The sequence below is a fragment of the Tamandua tetradactyla genome, chromosome 11 (assembly GCF_023851605.1).
Source record: "Tamandua tetradactyla isolate mTamTet1 chromosome 11, mTamTet1.pri, whole genome shotgun sequence".
Classification (NCBI taxonomy): Eukaryota; Metazoa; Chordata; class Mammalia; order Pilosa; family Myrmecophagidae; genus Tamandua; species Tamandua tetradactyla.
The window spans coordinates 15,683,818-15,703,876 of record NC_135337.1 but is presented as its reverse complement, the minus strand read 5'-3'; the positions used below and the strand labels follow the sequence as shown (position 1 = coordinate 15,703,876).

Here is a 20,059-nt window from a genome sequence, read left to right as displayed (position 1 = left end):
AGGATCTAATGATAATATGGCATTATTTCCATAAATCCCCTCTTTCTCTATTGTTTGATGGTTATTGTATTAATTTAAATCTGCTGTGTTATCTTTATAAATCTTAAAAGATATATATTTTGTAAGAACATAGAAGAGGTAAAAATCCTGTTTGAAGGGAAAGAAGGGAGAGGAAGGAATACTACGCAAGATCTACCACCCAGGATGGTGTGCATTTTAGGAGATACAGTTCTCATTACTCCTCTCCTCCTTCTCCTCCTCCTTCTCCGCCTCTCCTACCTCCCTCTTCTCCTTCTTGTTTTCCTGCTCCTCCTTCTTTTTTGCCAGAGAACAAAGTCTGCAGCAGCTTTAAAGCATGCAAATAAATAGCAGCATGACAGAGTAATTTAGATGCACGAACCTTGAAATCACATATACACAGTAGTAACTTCTAACAAGCCACTGCTCTTCTCCAGCACTCAGTTTTTCTTCACCTGTAAAATGGAGATCACACATGTGCCTCTTAGAGTTTGGGGGAAGATTAAACAAGAGTGTGCATGTGAAACACTTTATACAGTGGCTGGCATGCAGCAAATACAATATGTTAGAAATTATTTTTATTCACTGTAAGTATTAGTTGTAGGTTACTCTACTACAGAGAGCATTTAAGGATCCTTAGGTAGTCCTAGAGAAAGAAGTCAGAGAAAGCAGGGCCACACTGTGGAGTTCCTGGAATGCCCAGAAAAGAGTTCTAACTTGATGCAAACACAATGGGGAAAACATCCAGTCTTTAGGCAGCCAGCTAACATGACTATATGGCTTAGAAAGTTCATTTGAGAGACAATAGAAAGAAGATATGGAGCAGGTAACTTATTAGGAGGCCTTCACTAAGGAAACAGTTTCTACTATGAAAGTAGTAATAGATTTTATAATTTGTGAATCATTTGGAATAAGTTATTTTGTTAGCTATATATTTCTTTTAATACGTTTTGAGAGTTTGTGCATTAATTGGTATTTTTGTATTAAAACATTAAAAATTACATTTATTTAAAAATTTTTAAAAATTTAAAAAAATACGTTTCTTAATTTCTTGTTCCACCCATTTCTGTGCACACTGGATTTTCCCTATGTAAGAATTTTAATGCCCTGTTCTAGTTTGTTAGCTGCTGGAATGCAATATACCAGAAATGGAATGGCTTTTAAAAAGGGGAATTTAATAAGTTGCTAGTTTACAGTTCTAAGACTGAGAAAATGTCCCAATTAAAGCATATCTATAGAAATGTCCAATCTAAGGCATCCAGGGAAAGATACCTTGGTTCAAGAAGGCCGATGAAGTTCAGGGTTTCTCTCTCAAGTGAGGAGACACATGGCAAACACAGTCAGAGTTTCTCTCTCATCTGGAAGGGCACATGGCGAACACAGCGTCATCTGCTAGCTTCTTCTCCTGGCTTCCTGTTTCATGAAGCTCCCTGGGAGGCATTTTACTTCTTCATCTCCAAAGGTCACTGGCTGGTGGACTCTGCTTCTCGTGGCTATGTCATTTTGCTCTGCTCTCTCTGAATCCCTTTCATTCTCCAAAATGTTCCCTCTTTTATAGGACTTCAGAAACTAATCAAGACCCACCCAAATGGATGAAGAAATGTTTTTTTCTCTATCTTTTCAGAAATTTTATCAGCTTGTTTTCTGATCCTTATTTTGATTTTGAGTACTTTCTTAATTATTTAAGTTCTTCATTACATCTTAGTCTTCTCTCTTTTTCATAGTATTCTGTTCTTATACTACAGATATAAAATATTCTTAGCTCTCTCAGAGCGTATTAGAGTTTTTATATAGTTCTTCTCTGTTATGTGAATTATTTCTGTTTCCTACAAGGTCAGATTTCTTTTTCGTTGTCTTGGCTTTTCTCAGTCATGCTGTAACTCCAATGTCTGGTTATCCTTGGTTATCCACACTTATATAAGAATCAGGGATTGGAAAATTGTCATGGGTTTTCTTGGTCCATATATAAGTAGATCGCCCCATAGACCCCCACCATGCATGAGAAATCAGATTTGGTACTCTGTGTTCTTGAGAAGGGATTACCAACTGGCACGCTTCCCTTTACGGTGAGTTGATGAAAAGCCAAATGTCAGACTGTAGATTACAAATCCCAAAATAAGGAGGGATTGACTCTTGGCCATTAACATTCATAATAGAAATTTAGGTTGCCCCTAAAGAATTCATTTAATATATTTCAAAAAGAATCCTCTGATTTGTGGTTGGGAACAAATGCCAGGTTGTCGTTCACTCTGAAGAATGAGGAGGGAAGCATTCTTGACCTGAATAAGTTCTTCACTTTTTCTATTTTCAGCCCCACTTCTCACCTTTACACTTATCTAACCATCGAGGCCAAATCCTTGAGCCTTTCAAGTTTCTGAAGTTCTCACCTTAACAGTAACTTACTTATAGCACATACTGGATGACTATTGCATTTCCATCTGTGTTTTATCTGTCAGCTCATTTGTTTCCTTTCAGGAACGTGTTGACATTGTGTGGGCCTATTCCTATTTCCACTTGCACACAATTATATACATATACTATACTATTACTTCAGGGTCCTCAGTGGAACAGAACAATGAATGCTCTTGCTCAGTCTGCCAGCTAATACTGCAAGCCACTTCAATGTACCTCGAATGTATAATTGAACAGAAATGTTTTCTAGAAAAAGATATGACTAGTATTCACTTTTAGAAATGCTTTAATTAGCCGTTGTTTATCCTTTGTGAGATTGGGTGGTTATGTTCAAGAGTTTTCAAGATCACTGAGGACCTTGAATCACTACACAAATGTTTTGAGAGTTGTGGGATTTTCATGGTGTTGGCTCAGGACTGTGAAGGAAATGGACGCATCCTTAACTAAATGTCCATTGTGTCCTGTATTTTCTTCAATTAGGTATTAGGGTTGACTTTTGTGTTTGGCTAAATGAGGTAATATGTGTAAATAAATATTCCTCAAAATGTGGTCTGTAATCCCTGCATGTATACTGAATTGCTCCTGACCTGCCCATAGTAAGATAAGAAACATGAATCATAATGCAAGTCAACTAAGACGCTACACACACTGTGTAGTTAGGCGATTTTTTTCCCCCAAGTGAGACCTTCCCAATGAAGGAAGCAGTGCATTGTTCAATATTTTGGCAAAACTTACATATCCTATCACAAGTGGGCAAGAGTGTATACACCAGTCCTTGGGTCATATTTTGAGAAGACTGATATAAATCACTTAAAATAGTGCCTGAGAGAGAAGACATCGAATAAATGTTAATTGACTCTAACACATGTTTTCCTTGGGAAAAAAAAATGGAGCCCACCACAGTAATTCACAGATAGAAGGCTTGGTTGTTTATCTGTTCAATAAAGCAATGAAGGAAACTTTGCTAATTTCTCAGAGTGAAAGTTTTGTTATTTTCCAGTTTGGCATAATCCCATAAAACCATTTGGTTTATTCAATAGAAAACAATCATTTAAGTTGCCAATGAGACAATAGCCCAAAGTGTAAAAGACCTCTACTTGTTGCCAACCCTTGCCTGTCTGTTCTAGCTCTGATCCTGAGAGCCGTCGGCCTGAGACTAAATGCCAGCTGATCCTAATTAAAGACCTGGAGTCTGTAAATAGTTGTGTGTATTTTTGCCAGTGAATTGGGTTGTGAGTTGATATATCAACATCTGCTTCCCATCACAACTGCTGCCAGAGTTGGAAATTACCTCTCCTTCTCTACCTTCTCATGAAATATGAGACATTTCTGTAATATATTGTCAGGCTGCCTCCTGAACACGCACGATGGCATAGCCAAGCAATGGGCAACCCCCTTCTATAGGCACTCAGGATTCCTTGATTCTCTTCCAAAGCATTTTTTCCTGAGAAGGCTCTCCAAATCCTAACTCCCTGCTTTATGCCAGTAAGCCACTTAGTTCCACCCAGCTCCACATTCCAAAGGTCATGTTATATAGCCCTGTCCTTCAATCTCATTCAGTCCAAATTTCTAGAATGAACCTAGTTCCTAATGGGGCTCTTAACACCCTTGAACTCCACCCCCAGTGTAGCACCCAGACCTGCTTTCCCAAGATAATCATTCCTCTTATCTCTGCGACCCAGATCTTACAAGCACTGAATACTCTGTACTCTTGTCCCACTTGGTCTGAATTTCTATGATGTTCATAGTTCTTGCCCTTCTGTGATTTCCCTGCTCTTCTTTTCCAGGCTGCTATGTCAGCTTAGGGCACTGCTGGGAATAACCCTTGACAGAGTCTACCCCAGCCCTGCTGAACTTCGACCTGCAAGCTCTGCCCACCCAATCCCTGAAATAGGGAGTGGCTAAACATAAAAGAATTGTGTTAGTGCAAATAACTTTTTCATTTGTCACTTTCTTCACTTTCAATTTTCAAACTACATTATTCCTTTGAATTGAATGATTGCCTTTAAATGAACAAGTCAGACCTATTGTTGTTTTGCCTTTTCTAGTGTATTAGCCTTGCCAAGCTGAAATCCCTTCAGTAGGTCCTACCCAGATACCTCATTATTCTTTCCTTCCTCGATCCAATTCACATACTACTGCCATATTAGCACTCTTAATTTGCTGCATGAATCCTTTTATATCTCTGCTGATAAACCTACAGTCGCTTCCAGTGGCATATCAACAGCTGTCTAAGAACCACAGCTTGATGATTAAACCACATCATTAACTCATGCATTGACCCCTACTCTTGAGGCTTTCAATAATCCAGTTACATGACTGTGGTGGATTGAAGCTATATGTACTCCAGAAAAAAACATGTTCTTAAATTTAATCCACTCCTGTGGGTAAGACCCATTGTAAGTAGGACTTGTGATGAGGTTACTTTAGTCAAGAAGTTGTGGCCCAATTCAATCAGAATAGGTCTTAATTATGTTACTGGAGTCTTTATAAGTGGAGTGAAACTTAGAGAGAAAGTCATGTAAGAAGGAAGCTGATATTCAACAGAACATTGAATAGAACAGAGAGGCCAGGAGAGACTGCCATGTGCTTTGCCTCATGACAAGAGAATAAGGACCTATGATCCTGGCAGCCAACCCCAGAATGCCACAGTCTTTAGGAAAAGAGCATTACCTGATGATTCCTTGATTTGGACTTTTTCCTAGCCTCAGCTTATGATTGAATAAATTCCTGTTGTCTCATCTGACCCCTTTCATGGTATTTGCTTGAGAGGCCTAAGAAACTAAAACACATTTTTTTTAATTGTTGCCTCTAATTCACTCATATTGCTATCTCTGACTTTCTCTTTTCTCTGATCCAATTTTATGCATCTTCTAATGCTCAAATAAAATACTCTCTTTCCATGAAAACCTTACTTGATTACTTCAGTCAAATATGAGCCTCCCCACTTTTGAACTCCCATTTTACTTACTCCCAGTTTCATTTACTTATTGGTGTACTATTTCCTCTCTTTTTAGTGTCGGCTTCTTGAGGACAGGTGCCACTCTTTCATACATCAATGTCACTCATAATAGTAGCTAACACAGCATCTTTCATAGAAAAGACAATAAATAGTTAATAAGCAAATAAATACGGGTTATGTACAAGGAAAGGACAAAGAAAGTCACTATTATAATGCTCATTTTATGAAGTAGATTTGTGAACATTTGAAGAGTCAAGAGGAGGAGAAATAGAACCTAATTCCTATGATTTTCAATAGTACACTTGAGAATCCCCCCTTCTATAATTTAAACTATTAAGTGATTTACATATGCCCTGAAATAAACTTTCATTCTGTGTATAAAATAACGGTATTTAGACTGGAGGAGGTTAGAAACACCTCATCTATTTATGTTTTTGCTTTATCTATGAATCCTCAGCAAATCTATGCTTAAGAAAATTAATCTAATAATTTCGCCACTTCATGGACAATGACATAACCATTAAAATTTATCCTCCATAGTTTGCAGTAACATGGAAACTATTTTCAAAATATTAAGTGAAAATAGTGGGATAAAAATAGGGTAACTGTGACTGTGTTTTAAAACAATTACACACAGAAGAAGATTTGAGGGAAAGGTAGAGATTCCCCTGCCAAAAAAAAAATATTCATAACAATTGCCACGTCATGATTCTGGGAGCTTTTTTCTTCTCACAGTGTTTTATATATCCCAAATTTTCTTTAATGAATATAGTATACCTTTTTAATAGAGGGTGGATTGCAATGGAAAGGAAAAATACCTAATGGAAAGAATTCACACTCATTTGATAGCTATTGATAGTTTAAATGGCCCACTGACTTGAAATACAGAGTAGGGCATGTTCAGCCTCAGGGAGCTTGCACAGGGTCTGCCTTAAGCAAAGATTTCATAAGAATAGTCATGAATGCATCTCAGTAAGTCATTTGCATATCACTGAAATTTGCATATTACTGATTGTCATACATATATATAAAATATGTTTATATACTTAAAGTTTTGTGGGATATTTGTGAATTTCTCATTTTACCCCAATGTTGGGTTTAGGCTACTTGATGCCTACTCTATTTGTATTAAATTCAGATATACTTTTACATAACTACCTAGAAAAATTTGAAGTAGAGAGATAATTAATTTCATTTTTTTCTATAAAATTATGTTCTGCAATTTGAGAATTTTGAAAAGCCTAACTCCAACCCATGCAAAAGAAGTGTTTTTCACTCTGTTGTGGCCCAGTTTTCAAATTTACTATTTCACAGATTTGTAGTGCATGTTGACGATGATTCACTCAAAAAAAATGAACAGCTAAAGAGCTTAATGCACCTTTTTAGGAAAGTGAAAAAAATGAGGTTCCACTTACTGTTTGCCAGTTTGATTCATGTTGAATTTCTTTCTCTCTTTCAAGGGCTTATATTCACACAAGGCTTACTCAGAGCTAAAAAGTGCAGGGACGATCAAATACAACAGAAATGAGTGTTGAATGTTATGACAAGAATAAGGCAAATTTTTAATATATTAAAAGTGTTTCTGCATGTGATCAGCAATTCTAATTGTGATGCTTGACATTCAGTGTTAATCCACCAGCTCTAAAGCTTATTAAAAATGGCAGCACATACACCAGCAGCACAGGAGCAGGTCAGAAATTGTTGAGAACAGTGAGAGCTTTATGACCTTCCATGAAACTGTGGTTATTTTAGAATTCTGACTTTTGCATGGAATCCACAAGTGTGGAATCCATAGCACATGCATAATGCTCATCATTGCAGCCAATCCCAGCCGTACATCTCAAAGATCCTCCAGTTGTGAGGGAAAAGAACCATCTTTGTTGTTTTTCCTTTTATTCTCTTTCTTGTCTAAATGTGTCGAAGCTCCACCCTGCTCTGTGGAATTAGCAATGGAATTAATCATAAAGGATAAATGTCAGCCTTTCCTTCTAAAAGAAGGAAACACATCAAAGAGACTATGAAGAGGCCTTAAGGCACCAGCAGTCACATTGTCATCTGTGATGGTGCTTACTGAAAATTCCCTTAAGCAGGTACATTAGGCCCTGAGAGCTATTTACACTTTAGCTTCTATAGCTAGATGCCCCTAACAGCCACCCCCAAGCCCCAATTCCTTAATTATCCAGGTGCCAGTGGGTGAAAGAGGAATACTGAATGGTATATGCATGGCTAAGGGTGCAAGGAGGATTACCTAATTGGGTGTGGCAATTTTCTTATACCTGCTAAACGAGGAAGACCTGAGGTTTCTCAGCCACAGCCCTGTGTTTTATGGCATGTCTGGCAAACAAGTCATTTCACTCGTGCCACCAATATTGAGTTACCTGAGTAACAACTAAGCCTTCTGCAGATGAATTAGGAAACATCCCAGGAAAAATTAGTAAACTAAAGCTTCTCAGAAGCACCCACTAATGAAAACCATGCAGAATCACATGCTTCCCATTGATTGTCTTACTGTGATTTATATCTGATTTCCCACAGATTATGCAGAGGTGTTGCATGAATATTTGTTATAGCTACACATTTAGAAAAGCAAATAGTATCGTGCAATAAACAGCTGGTAAGTAAGAAGAGAGAAATTAATTGTAAAGTCACTTCCTTAGGGTGAATATTTCAACCAGGCAAGTGTCTTTGTAAATATGTTATCTTTTCTCTTTTGGTATTTGGGATTTTTGCATAGATGGACTTATAAATATTAATTCTTCGTTATTGATGTTATTCATTGTGACATTCATAATTTTACTTCTTCCAGTTCCAAAGACTTTACCAAGAAAAGTGTAAATTCTCATCATCCAAAATTCATGCAAACTATTAAGGTACTTTTCAGGTCAACAGAGATTTGAGGTATTAAAATAAAACTAAACATTGCATCCTTCATATATGTATACATGAAGGATACAATATATATGTGAAGGATACTATATATATATATAATGTTTATACATTCATTTAAGACATTTTAAATCCTGTGCTATGTTGTATGCCTCTGTACAGCTGGATTTGGTTTCCTGAGGCAATTTGAAGCCTCTTCTCTCTGGCAATACAGAATTCTTGTTGCTACAGAGATAATAGATGTATTTCATCTATAAAAGGAAGAATAAGTTCCACTACCTATGGAAGTCAAAGCCTAACAAAATGTGTATGATGTATGTATGACTTTATGTAAAATATTATGATAATTATCATCTTTTAAATATCTTCTCTCTGCCACTCCAAAGGGGAAAACAAAGGTAGAGATAATATATTATTCATCAAAAATGTTGGCCTAAAATGTAACCAGTTTATCACTGCTTCATTAATGGGTGGAGCACAGAATATCTAAGCTTCATGGCCCTTGATTAACTGCTGTCTATTCTTTGGAGCATCAGGACCTTAAAGATTTTCCGCTGCTTAACATCCCTGCCAGAAATACAGTTCTAGTCATTTAAATTGGGAGAAGTGTATAGTAGGATAAAAAGTCAAAGATAAATATATTTGGGGCATGTCATGAAGACTTGAATGTGAAGCCAGGGAGTTAGACCTTTAGTCTCTAGGTAAGAAAGTAATGGTTAGGAGCAGAGGTTTGGATTACCAATTGCTTCATTTGAGTTCTGGCTTTATAGCTAATTGACTCTACAACTTGCAGTATTCTTAGGTGTGAAATGATATACTATCATCTCTTAGGGTAGGATGAAGATAAATAAAATAAGGTAATATAAGATAAGCCTTGCAAACTGCTTGACATTTAAAAAGAAGTGATAAATGAAAGTTCTCAGTAATGAGTAGCCATGGGAAGTTTTTAAGTAGTAGAGTAACATGATCATGCTTGTAATTTAGGAAGAGCTCTCTGGCAATACTGGGCAGCAGTAGAGGAAAGGAAGACTAAAGGAAGGAAGAACAGTTAAAAGGTTGCTACAATTATCCAAGCAAATGTTAATAAGAGCCTCAACTAGAGGATGGAAGGATAAATAAAAATAGGATCAACGAGGTCTGATAACTGATATGGGCTAGAGGGAAAAGGAGGAGAAAAAGATGATTTAAAAATTTTGTTCCTAAGCAGCTAGGAGGATGTTGACACCCATCAGAAACTCAGTAACATGATAAATAAGGAGTTGGAGTTTCTATTGGGACTTTCAGAGCAGGATATCTGTCTGGGCCAAGGGACCCAAAGACATGAAGTTGTAGATATACTGGTTTGTATTGTATTGGAGAATGTATATTCAAGAGACAACTTCATTGAAGTCAAAAATGAAGCCAAGGAATTGGTAACATGGCTATCATGAGATTATAGGAAGAAAAGAGAAAAAGTACAGAATTGGAACACTGAGAAACACCAACATTTCTGGAGGAGCAGGAGGAGAACCAAAGAGATGTGATAATCAATGGAGCCATTTCACAATGGCAGTAGGGATAGGAAGTAGAGAGGAACCTGATGAAGCCAAAGGAATTGCAATTACGTCATTTGTATCCCTGGAAACTTCAGTTTCCATTGCAAAGAACTGAGGAATGAGGAAGGGTTGAATGAAAGGAAACAAATGTAAAGATATTTTTTCAAGAAGTGTAGTAGTGTATACAAGTCAAGAAATGTTTATATTTTGAAGAGACATGACACATTTATTTTATTTGAAGGGTCATAGTTCAATCTTTTGGGATAAATTGTTTTGAAGGCTTTTTCTGAATCAGGGTTCAATGATTTCTTTTCTTAGTTTCCCTTCTCTTTAATTACTTAGACAACCTTATACCATAAACAGAGGTCAAGATAACTTGTATATAAGACAAGTATAGATATAAGAGGCCTACTTTAAGAAAGAATAGTTTTATTTCTAGTCAGTTGGCTCCTCCATTGTCTCCAATGATTATCCCCAAAATCTTATTCCTCACACCTCCTCTTCCTTCTCCTCGCCCTCATCAGGCAATGTCTTTCAATGAGAAAAGGCAAACCATCAAGACGCTAACTTTCTCAACCTCCCATAAATCAGATCTAATGTGCCTCTGAGCCCACTATTTTTTCCTTCCCTTCTTTTATAATGAAGGAAGCCAGCCCCTCCAACTGCTGCTCTAGGCTTCACATCTCCTTCCTTCTTCAGAACTGTGCTATTGTTCTTCTCCTCACACTCCTGTGTATACACTCTCATCTTGACTTCTTTGTATCTGTCATCAAACAGGCTTATGTTTCAACCAGTCTTTTTAAAAATCGTCTTTTTACCCCATCTTCCCCTAGCTCCTTTTATCAGAGAAGTACATGATGATTCCACAGTTTCACGGCCTATCTTAAATATACAACTCCATGCCTCCTGCCTTTGAAATTCCCTCCGCTTAGAATGTTCTTTCCTCCTCTCCATCCCCCTGCCTCCCCAAGCTTATTCATACTCATCTTTTCAGTCACAACTCAAATATCACTTCTCCAAAATAGTTCTTTCCTCAACTGCAGCCTACGTCTCTTCTTTATTACACTGAACACATTTCTACTCACTTCTCATCTCTTTCCTAATAGATTGTTCTACGAGGAAGGGGTAATATGTCACACTCATATGCCTGATACAAAGCATACAGCCTAGCATGTAGTAGCAGTCAGAGAATTTTTGTTGAGTGTTCACTGCAAATTTCTCATTAAAAGATAGATTCCCTTGCATATATATCATAATGTAATTTACCGAAAGAATGGCTTTACATTCAATTGATTTTTACATTAATTTATTTTTATGCATTGATTTTAGGAATAAGGCAATGAATATTTTCATATGCAATAATATTTTCACACTAAATACAATTATAATTCCAAATACATGTTTCCACTGAAAAAGTGTTGACCTCATCATATGTTAAAATCATCCTTTACAAAAAATATACGTCAATGATCGTTAGCTCTGTATTTTGCTTTTCAGTTTGTGTATGTGTTTCTCCTATACTACCAATAACTCAGTCAATCAGACACATAATGCTTAAGTGTACACATATTGAAATATAGAACAGAGTTAAATCACAATCCTTTGAGAGTTTCTCCACGAGTTGATAATGCACTCACTAATAGCTTGAGAGGTTCCCCCACCCCGCTTTCATAAGAAAGTTTTTAGTACAGCAGCCCAGATAGAAGAGTCATATGAAATGGTAGGAAAAAAAGTAGTAGAAAGTCCTCTGAAGGGACAGGTAAAAGACCTGGGTCCTAATCCTAACATAATCACTGGTAAGCTGTGTGACCTTGGATGAGTCACTTAGCCTCCTTGAACCTGCTTCATTTACAAAAGTAGTGTGAATTATTCACACCTAACTTTTCAACAAGAAGATCAATTTACCTCAAAAGGGTATTGTACATATGCACATATTTGCTAAGGTGACAGATACTGTGCTTTCATACAAGTGGCTTATCCTCTTCATAGGGACAAACCAAAAAGTTCCAAAGTTAAAATAAGAACACATTTTTGTACTCAAGGTGATTAAGTGTCCAATGAACAGAAGAAACCGTTCATGTTCTAGAGTTTCAGTAAAGTAGAACTTCTCATTAAATGCTAAGACCTCTTCCCTGTGAATGCAATAATAATTATATTGAGAAAAAAGCCAATTACATACTTTCAAGTGGAACACACTCATGAATATGCACTGAAGAACTGAAAGTCCAGATGGATGAATCAATGAATTCAAATGTTTAAAATATTGATTATACTTGCAGAAATATTTTAAAGTGTTTCATTCATTTACAGAAATACACACACTCACACAGTATATATGTGTATGTGTGTATGCACACATGTGGATGTCTGTGTCTTTTTCATAAGTATATAAGGGTAGCATTTCACATGGGGGAAAGTAAATTATTCAAGAAATATTGCTGACATCATTCATTAACTACATGGAAATACAGTAGAATTTTTCATTATACATAACACCAAAATATGTTACAAATGAACTAAAGAGAAAATGATCCCATAAACAAATTCAAAATAAAATATGTGTGAATATTTATATTTAGTGGGATAAGGATAAATTTTAAATTGTACCTAAAACCAAAGATAGAAGCAATAAAGGAAAGCACCAGTAGATATGACCATTTACAAATTTAAAATCTATTACATTGAAAACATTCATAGGAAATATGCAAATGACCACCTGAGGACATTTTGCAAGGTATATGACTAAGTTAATAAACTTAATATAAAGGATTCTTTTAAATTAATCATTAATAACACAGACACATGGCAAAGGACATAAGTTTAGAAGATTATAAGAAATGAAGAAAGGAAGGAAGGAAAGAAAGCAGGCAAGCAAAAGACCAATGAATATATGAAAAGCTGTTTTACTTCATTAGTCTTTAAAAATGCAGATACAAACAAAATGTTCTGTGTTGACAATGGTGTAAGTGACAAAGGTGTCATTTGCAGACCCTTCTGGTAGAATGCAATTAAGACCTTTGTGAAAGATAGCTTGGAAATCTGTTAAGTATTAAACATCTTTAAAATGTACATGCCCTTTGAAACAGCAGTTCCTTTTGGAAAGTAACTTAAAGAAATAATCAGAACTGTACAGCAAGATAAATACACAATTATGGACACATAACATTTATTTATAATCAGCAAGAATGAGAAATGGCTACATAAGCATATTGGCCAGAAAAGATGAGAAAAGCGGGAAGCATTTTTATAATCTTGTGCATCAAGAGTTACATTTTTAAATATTTATATTCTTTGACATATTGATTCATTTTCTAGGAGTTTCTCCTAAGGAAATAATTGGAAACGGAGATAATGCTAAATTCACAGAGACGTTCATTGCAATGTTACATCAGCAAGTTACAACCCATCAGTGGATTGTGAGCATTGGGCAAACAAACAGTAGAATCCTAAAATGGACAAATATATGGCCATTAAAAATGTTATTTATAAAACATTTTCAATATCTTGTTAAATGGGAAATACCTATGTTAAATTGAGAAAGAACACTGCATTCCTGGGTTCAAACCAGGGTTCTACCATCATCTAGTAATATGTGACTTCTCTAAGCTTCAATTTCTTCATCTATAAAGCAAGGACAAAATTGTGCATTCATTACAGGAATGTTGCGAGGATTAAATGCAGTAATGACTATAAAGTACTTATTGAGCACATGGCACTCAAAAATTAACTATCATTTTACTCAATGAGATACAAGAAACCATAAAAGGATTGGCTGAAACTATCAGACTAAGAAGGGAAATTTTTGCCACAGTGTTAAGAGTGAGTAGTAATCTTGGAATGGTGATTTGTTTTCTTCTGTATATCTCTTCTGTATATTTTTCAGATTTCTCTACTCTTGTGATTTCTTAAATTGTTGATTTGTTGTCAAATGAAAAGTAGCAATCAAAGGATTCTGAAAGGAAAGAATAAATCAGGCAGGCAGCAGCAATAGCCTAAGCAGGCAGGGCAGAGCCACCCTTAGCCAGCACCCCATCTGCCTCGCATCGAGTAGCTGGAGTTATGGCCCAGGAAGTGCAGTCTTGTGGCCAGAGCAGCAACTCTGCAGATCTACTTTGCACCCAAATCAATAGTGGAGTCTGAGGACAGCAGAGATGCACATGTCCCACCTCCAGGTATTTTAATTTGGTTGGAATGAGATAGGGTCCAGGCACTTGAATTTTTAATCAGCTCTGTCTGTGATGCTCAGTCACAGTAAAACTTGAGTATCTTGGGCTAGAGCCTGGTATTAATGAGGCCAAAGTTCCAGGTCGCATCCCCAAGGAACTTCCAGGGTTTTCTCTTTTGTGGGCCTATGGCCAAATGTCTAACCCTAGGCTGGGCCAGATGAGAAAGGGAATGGAAGGAAGCAAATTATCTCCTACCCTCTTTCTATTTCACCTTCCCCCAACACTAGTGGACAAATAACCCAAAACATATGTCCTGTCATAACGGTGAGTCAGTAATCTTCTCTAGACAGTAAGCGGACAGACTTTAAAAGGAGATGAGACCTCAATTGCTAAATATGGAGATTTGTGAAGATCAGATGAAGCAAGTGATCTAAAAAAGTGATCAGCTTAGTGGGATTCATGTTTAGGAGGACGGAGTAGTTTTGTTTTCAAATAGGACAGTTACAGAGATTAGTGAGAGCTCACAAACGGTTAGTATTCATTCGAAACACCCCAGCATTTTCCTCATGTTTTTGATGGTACTTTTTGTTTATCCTTTATTTTGCAACATTACCTTAAAATGTAATGCACTATGGATCTCTAAGTTCATCAAAAATTCAGGGCATTCTAGCGTATAAATGGGCTGACCCAGTGGGAGTCAAAGGTGTTTTCATCTAAGATATGTATGAAAATAAATGTACCCAATAACGTAAATCTTTGTAACACACAGACATCTAATCATAGCTTGCCCTTTTGCAAAATTCATTCATGTTTGCTATTGAAAATAACTTTTAATTAAAGTAACCCCATGGATTTTACAGTTCTCTTTGTCAGAAAGTGGTTGTGTAATTACGTTAGGGTTGGTTGGGATGTGCAGAAAGAATAATCTGTGCTCTTGCCTTTTTAAAATGGAGACCAGTGGAAAAAAACATGTCACTTTGATTTGCCTTTAGAACTCACCAACCTTGATTTTTTTTTTCTGGTTCCCTTTAGATATGATTATTTTAAGCTTCATTACACTTACCTTTGGTCCACTCTTTTTTGTTCATTTGTTGTTGATAAATCTGTCTTCACTTTGTTTTATATGAAGAAAGAAGCTCTTGCTTAGTATTAAATAATACAGCTTCTTCTATGGATTGAAAACATCAAAAGCCTTGCTGGTCATCATGTATTTTCTGTGCCATAATTGAAAAGACACCTGATGGTGTTTGGCTCACGCAGGTGAATCCTGAAGTGGAAAATGAGTTCACTGCGTAAAGTGCAGAGGTCAGGCCTGGGTATCTCAGTATCTTTTTGAGTTGGTGTCAGTTCTTTCTCCTTTAAACTACAGTTATAGGAACCCTCAATTTCTTCATGTGTGAAAATAGGGATGATAATATGGATTTTGCAGAACTGTTGTTGAATGAACAGTAACGAATATAAAGAACATAGGGTTTGGTAGCCCTTTATAAGTTGTAGTCATTATTGTGAATGCATATAAAGTATAAAATATATGAATGGCACAAAGCAAATAAACCTAACTAATGTAAGAGATGAGAGAAGTTTTAACTAGCATCAGATGTACCAAGTATAGGGGCAAGGGTGGCTCAGTGGCAGAATTCTCACCTGCCATGCTGGAGACCCAAGTTCGATTCCTGGTGCCTACCCATGCCAAAAAAAGGAGAGTTTAAATTTAACAGGTATAAAGGTAACAGTATTGAATCTACATTCCAAAGTGACCTATGAGTTACCTGATTGAGTGGATTTTTAATATGTTTGTTTCACTATATTCTGCTGCAATATTTTGATCACTTTGACTTCTTGAAATTTCTCATTCTCTTCTTAGTTTCTTCTCTCCTCATTGCCACATCCATCTCTGTTGCCTTTATATTCTGCTTCAATTCATCCTGTCAATGGTAGTATCACCCAGTATCCACTCTTGGCTTCCTGAACTTTCCATTTTAATCATCTTCCAGGAAGTCAGCTACTGATATACTGGTGAACACCAAATTCACAGATCTAATTACTGACTATCACCACAGTAATCCTATACCCAGGGTTCTAAAAGAGTATTTACGGAATATTCACAAAACTCTCCAAGTAATAGCCCATTTTGGTGAATGGTATCACAAGCCAAAACTCTAAACTCTTCAAAACTACTTACTGCCCCTACCACTCACTGCACTAACCAAGTCCTACAGGTTTGTTATTTCTTTTTTCATGGCATGCTTGTGATTTCTGCTACAGGTTGCCTGCCTTTCTATATTTAGTCCCTTTCATAATTCCTGTCTGGATTTCACTGGCCACTTCACTGGACTCCTACCTTGCTAGCCTGACTCCTCACCAAACCACCCTCCACGCTGCTCTCAGAGGAGAGTGGAGCACAGATTTTGGACAGATATACCAATTTTAAGTTCTCTGGGAAAACTATTTAATTCATTTTAGATGACCATAAAATAGGGAAAACAGTATGCATAGATAGCATCAGCTTGATAGGGACATTCAATTTGAAAATGTATATGATCGTAACCTGAATAAAATGCATTTATTGTTGTTATCTTTCTGTTTAAACTTGACTCTGTCGTTTTCCTGCTTAAAACCCTTTACTTGTGGGAATGTAAAATGTTACAGCTACTGTGGAAAGCAACATGGCAGTTCCTCAAAAAGTTAAATATTGAATTAACCTATAACCTGGGCAACTCCACTCCTAGGTATATGTACAAAGAAATAGTTGAAAACAAGGACTCAGATAGATACTTGCACACCATTGTCCATAGTGGTATTATTCACAGTGGCTAAAAGGTGGAAAAACCCAAGTGTCCTTTAGCAGTTGAACGGATAAGCAAAATGTAGTACGTGCATACAATGGCATTTTATCTGGTGGTAAGAAGGAATGAAGTTCCATGGCATGCTGCAACATGCATGAACCTTGAAAAATTACACTCAGCGAAATGAGCTAGACACATACGGAACAAATATTTTATAATTTCACTTATAGGAAATATCAACTAATTGCAAATTTGCAGACAGAAATTATATTAGAGGTTGCCAGGGAACGGGGGAAGTGGGGGTGGGAGAACTACTGCTTGGTGGGTACATGAATTTTATAAAAGACTGTTTCATAGCCCCTAATACATTTTAAGAAAATACCCTGTCTTGTGGGATTTAACTGACCAGCTCTTTTATAGTCTGGCCAAACTCGAGATTCTTCTTTCGGCATTGCCCTCATGTACTTAGCTCTGGGCTATTTTATTTCTAACCTCTTTTTTAGATCCATAGCAAACTCTGCCCTCTTATTCTTCTCTATTCTTATTCTCAAAATTCTCTGTCTTCATTTTCCTGCCTGGAGAATAAAGCCTCTCCCTACAACACTCAGATATCATCTGACTTATACACACTTACTTTGGGTTATCAAACACAGTCCTCGTTTTCACCTGATGATCCCATACAATTGTTAATAATGCCACCTTGCACTCCTAAGGGATTGGACAATACATTAAATGATCACCCTTCCTAAATACCACTTGTTCCCCAAACAAGCTAGGCATCCTCTCCTTTCTGTTTCCATCACCCTATTCACTCCTCTCTGCTTTAGCTTTATCATATTATTCATAAATGTTCACTTATCTGTCTCTCTTACTGGGTCATGAACTCCTTGAAGATATGATTTTCTTTTCTTTTCTTTTTTTGCATCATTCTTTCCTAGCACGGCTCCTGGAAAGTACAAAGCATAAGGGATTCTTTCTTCCTAATTCTACCTAGACAGCCTTTGAAAAAGTAAACAAAGAAAGGGGATTGAGCAACAAATGCATAATTTAATGAGAATCAAGTTTGGTTTCTATTGTGCTTAAAATACCACAGGGACAGGTGTGAAGACCTTTACTGCATCTGTACTACACCTGGCCTGCCCTTGCTTTGTGCCCTATAATCAGTCTCCCACTTGTCCAGTCAGCTCCATCTCTGGCACTTGCCTTCGGACACCTGCAATGAAACAGTGCATTAAATCACTGAACATATCTGAATACTAATTACTTCTTCCTTTTGTTATTAGTCATTGACCAAGCGTCCCATTGTCAGTCTTTGTGTCTCCCTGTGGAATTATACCAACAGCTAGCATTTACTGAGATCTTGACATATGTCAGGTCACTCTAACACTATTAATTTCCTATTTTATTTAATAACGTGAAACATTAGTAGTATCCTATGTGCTACGATCCCAATCTGAACGGAGATTTCCTTCTCCAACTATCCTTAGAATTTGTTTGACTTCTTTACCTCCACATTCATGGGTGTTGGTAGAGAAGAATGGGCACTTGTATTAAGAACAAACAAGTTCACTTCTGGAATGGACCGGATGCCAATATCTCATCCAGGACCTAAGGACAAGTTTTAAGAATAGCTGCTCCAGCATAAGTGATATAACAAACAAATGCTATGTGTGTCTTGTTTGGAAGTTGATTCAACAAACTGACTGTAAAAAGATATTTGAATCACTAGGGGAAATTTGAATATGATTATCCATCACAGGATATATTGGGATAATTGTTCATTTTGTTAGGTGTGGTGATCTTATTACAGTTATGTAAATGTAAAAGGGGTTCTCAAAAGATAAGAATGCATTTTTAGATTTATAAGTAAAATGACTAGATTTCTGAAATATCCCATAAAACAATCTAGCAATAAAATAATCATGAAAGAAAAAATAAAGAGATGATAGAAGAAAATTTGAGAAAAATATTGACAATTGCTGAAGTTGAGTAATAGGTACATAATTGTTCACTAGGCCATTCATCTATTTTCGTGTATGTTTGCAATTTTCTGTATGAAATATTGAACAAATGCAATTCCTGGAACCCTACTTCAGTTGTACAAGTCAAGATGACTAAGAGTAGAGCCCTGAAATCTGCTTTCTCAAAAGCTCTCCAGGTGATTCTTATGTACTCTGAAATTTGAGAGCCAAGGGTTGAGATTTAAGGTGGCAGGATCGTTTTTCAAATAAATCCATTTCTCCCCAAAACAACAACAATTGCCATTGTTCAAGACATCCAAGCAAAACCTAAACTTCAAGGACGAAAATATCAACACATCCATCTCAAGGATGAAAAACAATAGTAGCAATTCCACAACACAGGCAGTCAAGTTATAAGAGTTCAGAAATAAATCTGATCCATTGCATGAAATAGAAGGCATGTTTTTAGAAATTACCTACTTTTTATTCCTAATGAAATAAAAGAGGACATTTTCTCTTTTGAGCAGAAGCAGGCCTGGATAAAAAGATCATGCTACATAATGAAAATGACAATAACTGAAATAAAAATCGTATTTGAGAGTAGTAAAGAGCAGACCCAACATTGCAGATAACTAGATCAGCCATACCCAAAAACACTGAGAAAATGAAATCATGGATTTTAAAAAATGATACAGAATATGGAGGCATAGAGGTCAGTCATAAAGCTAAAACTATAGACCCAACAAATGGATCAAATTAATCATTAAATTATAACGCGAAAGCATTTTAGAATTCTGGGGAGAGAAAGGCCAAAAAACCGTAATTGAGAGAGTTTATCCTATTCCAGGTAATATTGGTATCAGAGTAATGACAAAAACTGCTATAAATCTTAAACTTCAGAGTTAGAAGATGAATTCCTTAAATCTCAGAACAGAAAGATCAGGTCACTCCAACAGGAGCTAAAGTTACCTTTCTTCATAATCTCATCTGTATTATCATATGCCTCAAGACAAAGGAACAACTCCAGTATTCCTGGGGGGAATGTCATGAGTCATTATTCATATGAGAAGACAACCTCAGACATAAGACACAGCAGAAAGTACATCACCCAAGAACCTGTCTTGCCAAAGCTTCTCATAAATAAAGTCACTGAAAGAGAAATCAAGAAAAGAGTCTTATCCTCTGGGTCATATTTATGATAATATTCTATCACATCAATTCTAGTGTTGCATTTTTCTTTTCATTTTAACATTGCAGGACACATTTTCCAGTCAATGATGTCCTACAATTGTTGTTTGACAGGTGTCAGTCATAACTTAGTTGTCATTGCCTA

The 20,059-nt window shown here is 36.5% G+C and overlaps 1 protein-coding gene and 1 long non-coding RNA gene across 5 annotated transcripts in view; one reads left to right on the top strand and one right to left on the bottom strand.

Moving 5' to 3' along the window:
- The window catches only part of LOC143649939 (uncharacterized), a 49,340-nt gene extending 42,270 nt beyond the window's left edge, over positions 1-7,070 (bottom strand). The window contains exons 1-2 of the long non-coding RNA XR_013159240.1: positions 6,808-7,070; positions 5,402-5,519 (exon numbers count right to left, since the gene is read on the bottom strand). This is a non-coding gene — a long non-coding RNA (uncharacterized LOC143649939). The remainder of the gene's footprint in view (positions 1-5,401; positions 5,520-6,807) is intronic.
- Positions 1-20,059, top strand: part of NTNG1 (netrin G1) — a 377,262-nt gene that overhangs the window by 170,598 nt on the left and 186,605 nt on the right. The gene's annotated exons all lie outside the window — the stretch shown is intronic.